The sequence below is a fragment of the Montipora capricornis genome, chromosome 13, assembly GCF_036669925.1.
Source record: "Montipora capricornis isolate CH-2021 chromosome 13, ASM3666992v2, whole genome shotgun sequence".
Lineage (NCBI taxonomy): Eukaryota > Metazoa > Cnidaria > Anthozoa > Scleractinia > Acroporidae > Montipora > Montipora capricornis.
The window spans coordinates 26,109,561-26,114,560 of record NC_090895.1 but is presented as its reverse complement, the minus strand read 5'-3'; the positions used below and the strand labels follow the sequence as shown (position 1 = coordinate 26,114,560).

The 5,000-nt window shown below is 38.6% G+C and overlaps 1 protein-coding gene across 6 annotated transcripts in view; it reads left to right on the top strand.

The window, feature by feature from the left end:
* Nucleotides 1-2,027: 2,027 nt before the first annotated feature.
* Nucleotides 2,028-5,000, top strand: part of LOC138029062 (uncharacterized) — an 18,003-nt gene continuing 15,030 nt past the window's right edge. For 2 of the 6 annotated variants that reach the window (XM_068876748.1, XM_068876747.1), the window contains exons 1-2: nt 2,028-2,274; nt 4,216-4,340. The gene's annotated coding sequence lies outside the window, so the exon portion shown is untranslated. Of the gene's footprint in view, nt 2,275-4,215 lie in introns of all 6 variants that reach the window. The other 4 variants (XM_068876744.1, XM_068876745.1, XM_068876743.1 and 1 more) reach the window with 4 other exon arrangements.

Below are 5,000 nucleotides of genomic sequence, written 5' to 3'. Positions count from 1 at the left end.
ATCTTGTTTATACCACAGGAATACCATGACCGAAGCCTTCTTGATTCGATTTGTTTTCTTAATTAAGGAGGGCGTGTCTTCTTTTACTAGTTCACAGGTGTTTCAGTTCAGAAACAAGGATACTTTCAATTTCCTTTTTCACTTTTCTTCTCTTGCACACAAAGCAGGGAAAGAGCTGGACTCTCGTTCTCTTCCAACGTTTTTCCGCCGAAACACTGAGTCATGCAGTTTCCTGTTTACAGAATCCAGAATGGCTGGACCATTCAGTTAATCTTACACGGAAGCTTGCATGCAGTCGCGTGAAACAACTTTATCTAGTTACATTATGTAATTTTTTAATGGCACCATAAGACCTTTCGGCTTTTCCTCTTTTTCTGTTCGTACTTTACCAAAACAAAACATTTCGTTTGTCTCTGCTAAGTTTGAACATGATCAACGTAAAATGTACACGAATACATGGAGATGGGCCCTCCTTTTTAAGTGTTCACAGCACGTTTTGTAAAAAATGTTCACAATCGCAGAGCTCTTGACCAGGTAATGTAATTCCAGGGTTGCGTTCGGGAGGGAGAAATCACTTCTCAAAAAGCTACAGAGCTTTTGAAATCAAGTGTTCTACGATGGATTGTCGTAGGACCGAAACAAATACTTTTAACAAGTGAAACAGCGCTATGAGCCAATCATAATCCGAAGAATTGACGTAACTTTCCCAAATCGCAGGAAATTTGTTTGGGGGAGGGGTGGGGGTAAGTCTCGATTGTCAGGTGGCACGAGATTCTTGAGTCAATCACTCAACTTAACTCTTGTTATCGCATTAATACTATCAGCACTGAATTGAAACTCGTCTCTATTAATCATCAAATTAAAGGGTTCACTTATACCCGAAATATTTATGTCTTATCGTGATTCTGTTAAAATTATTCATAAGTGTTATTTCATGTTTTATATACATAAAATGATAATTTACAGGTGAACGAAGGCAGAAATTGATGTCTCAGGGAGTGTTGAGATGATTTAGCTTTCATGTAAATACTACATTTTGTGAAATTACTGTTAAAATTTACATTGTAAGGGTGAGATAAGTTAAAAGGGCAAGGAATTGCTCTGTTGTATTCGGATCTCGTCAAAAGATTGTCTTGTGAGAAAATATCCTTGTTTTCAGTGCATTTTATTTTCGTACTTTAATTTTTAAAAATTTTTGCGCTTAAAATTCTTCATGTTATCGCAGTTTTTGCACTGTAAACTAAACAAATACATATGGATTAAATTGATTTCAGGAAAACCATGGTTTGAGCAAAAGTGTTATGAACTAAACAAATGTGAGGTGGTAGAAGAATTTCACGCGTTAACTCTCAATAAGAACTTTTGAGCCCTTGTCTTGCGTCACAGCGCCAGTAATTACTTTTAAGGCCGTCCCCTTTTTTTTTCTCCGTTTAGCGTCGTCCGACCGACACAAATTTTTGGCATTTTCCAAAAAAATAATAATAATAATTGGTAACGACGTTTTTAAGCCATTTTTATGTCGCATTGGAGTTTCGGTGGTTGATCCTTTTTCCCACGCTGTCTTAATTTTGTAACAACACCCACCAACTTTTCCGCCATATTGATTTTGGGTTCACGTCTTCCAGGTTGTTGTTTGGCTCTTGAGGAGCAGCGTTGTTGATGATAACAAAAGTGAATACTAAATAAATGTTAAAACGCTGTAATTTGAAAATTTAATACCAACGTTTCGGCAAATTCGTTTACTTGTTACAGCGTTTTAAAATTTATTTATTTATTTCACTAATTGCGTTATCTCTGGCTGGAGCATAAATGTCACGTGACGCCCTTCTCAACACAACCTCGATCCCAGGACTTTTCTCCGCCAAGATTAGGGCTCTCTGTGACCTAATCGTTAACTTTCACTGTTAAATACATAAAAAACACCTTAAGGGTTTACTCATTAAGAAAACAAAGTTTTTTACAAACACGTTCAAAGGAGATTTAGACAATGCCTTAAAAAATTTTCACGGGGGTACACCTGGACCCAGAGCAAATTGTTCAACATGACTAGGACCACTACATGAGTGCCTACACGAAGTAGTTATCCTATAGAGGCGTCGCTGTATTAAACTTTTATTCAGATTTCGCCCCAGATTTCGGAAAGGGCTTTGTGGAGCCGTAAAACGCCATTAAACGTGCTACAGTTTGGGTTTCACCTTACAGATTGAAAGAAGATACACCTCTCCTTTGATTCTACTGATTACGTGTGGGCTTGTATTTGGCTTCGACTGGCAGGTACTGTTATCTTGTTTTTTCTTCGTACTACAGTGAAAACAGAGGAAACGATAATTCTCTGAGATTATATCCGCGATGTGGCTCTGTAAAAGTCACGGGTACCCAAAGCTGGGGAGCTGAGAAAACAGATGCATTTGCATGGAGAAAAACAACTGTATCTTCAAAAAATATTAGCGCGCGAGTTATAAACAAAATCTGCTTGCCTTGCCTTATTTCTGTGGTTTTCTTCTCATGTGGAGGGTGTAAGCTGCAGGTTACGGGTAATTGTTTCACCATAGATAAAACAAGCCAAACCTTTACTAATGCTAACATTAGGGCTGAAAGTAATGTTTAAGCCTAAGGTTAGGATTTTGTAAAGGGTTGGGTTGTTTCAGTTATGGTAAATTATATAATAACCAAATAAATGCTCGCCCTCAGATTGGTCGATGAGCTATGTTTTATTGTGCCAGTAAACTCATGGAAAAATTGCACGTCTTTTGGATCACTATATAAAAGCAATAGACCACAGGTTTCTATGGTTTATAGGCATGATTATTAAAACCACTTGGGATGTTGGACGAACACTCAAAGAATTCTTAAATCACTCGCCTGCGGCTGGTGATTTACGAATCCTTGTCATGTTCTACCAACATCCCGCGTGGTTTGTCAGCCTTTATAGTTCACCACTAAATTTTGTCCGATTCTTATTGGTTTAAATTGATCATGTGATGCGATAGTGTTCGTCCGCGGAGAGAGACTGTCAGCCCATAGTGTCCGTCCGAGGAAAATACCCGGATGGATAGTAGTCGTCCGCTGAAAATACCTCTGTAAAGAAGCGGCCTTATGGAAAATAAACAATCAAAATTGTATTAAGAGGGTTTTTGTTTGTTTTCTTTTTCAAATTTTACATTGGCTGACACGGCTTTCGTCTTTTTAAGTTAATAATTCAACATGATTTTTGAGCTGATGCGCGGAAGAAAATTTAGTAGTGAACAATAAAGACAATAGAGTGTATGTCTCGGAACTATCGGTCTGATAGTTGCCCCTTGGAAATTTGATGTTCTTGAAACTAGCATATTTGTTTTAAGAACATCAAATTTCCGCGGGGCAACTATCAGCCGATAGTTCCTCAACAGAAACACTCTACAGGGCTCGAAATTAACAAAAAAATCCAGTCGCAATTTGCGACAAGATACGAAAATTTAGTCGCAATTTCGCAAATTTTAATCGCAAAATCGCCGCGCTGCATTGTGTTGTCAGCATTTTTGGAAAAAAATATGAGCCCGCAATACATGTGTGTAAAGAAACTGCTGAAAATGGCGAATAATCGAAGGAATGGAGCTGTGCACGTAACATCGCAGCTAAATTACTCTACAATTACGCTATCTTCAGAGAAAATTCACAGCAAGAAACAAAATAATTTTGTCATTTATTTATTTTAGCAAAAGTAGCAGCAAAGTGGCAACTGCTAACCCTTTTGTTTCGAAAGAGCGAAGGTGACAACAAGTCGCAAATTTGCGACTCCTCCAGATATTTTAGTCGCAAAGGGAAAAATTTAGTCGCAAATGCGACTGTATTGGTCGCAATTTCGAGCCCTGCTCTAGTGTTTAAATAAACCATAGAAATTTGTGGCCTATTGCTTAAATAATGCACTGCAACCTGCAACCTGCACTCTTTCCTCCCTGCTTTACACCCTCCTCTTCTCATGTGGGTTTTTCTTCCTCCTTCGATTTTTAACGGGGTTCCTTTGTGTTTTCTAAGGAAGCACTTGGCAGATTTAACTAAAATTAATCCTTTTTTGGGGGGTAAGTGAAACTCTCTCAGATCCTTGTACTTCCTTCCTAAGGCTTTTGCATTCACGTTATTCTTCCACCTCTCTCTAAGGTAATTTTAATAAGGGTACCTGTGCTAAAACAAATGTATGTGTGCTCCATATTATGTTTAAGTCCTTGTTTGTTCCAGAAACACGCCATCCCTTCAAGCCCTCATCGTCATTTTGAATACTTAATGCACCTGTCACTGTAAATCACCCCCTCCCCCAACCAGAGAAAAGCAGTGACTTGGACAAAAGAACAAGAGAAAGTGAGGTAATGTTCCCGGCTCAGGGTGCAATATTTCCATTCCAATGTCCCCATTTGTGCCCGCCTTGTGCCCGCCTACCTAGACATGAATTTCGTCAAACAGTCAGCAAGGTTTTCCATTCAGTGACTTCAGTGTATTTTTGGGCGGCAAACAAAAAGTAAGGATAAAACAGATTAACAAGCAACAAGTTTAACTCGCATTTCTTTCTGTCATTTCAGTCTCTGTCTGGTGTGGTCCCAGTCTCAGTGTGACACAGTTGTAGACTCCAATCCTTCAGCAGAGAAATTTCCCGCTTTGGATCTTATCCAAGACCCAGCATCCTGGGACAGTTTTGAATGTCGCATGTCAGGTTTTGTCCCCACTTTTCCTGGGTTTAGGGGGTGGGGGTCGTGGGGATTAACATTGACTGTATAGAAATATTTTTCTTGAAACTGTGTATGATTCACCATTGGCAATTTTACTAAGTGTATGACATTCATGATATCTTTCCAAAATTTAATTTCTTTTTTCACCTCTTAACTGTGATGATTTTACAAGCTACCCATATGAACATTTAGTTTTTCTGTTATCTTCTCATTGAGCTTCGTCTGTTTTCCATTAATTTATACACAGAGCATTAACCATATTTCAGTAATGTTGCTTGGCCTCTCGAGTGCTGTGTATTA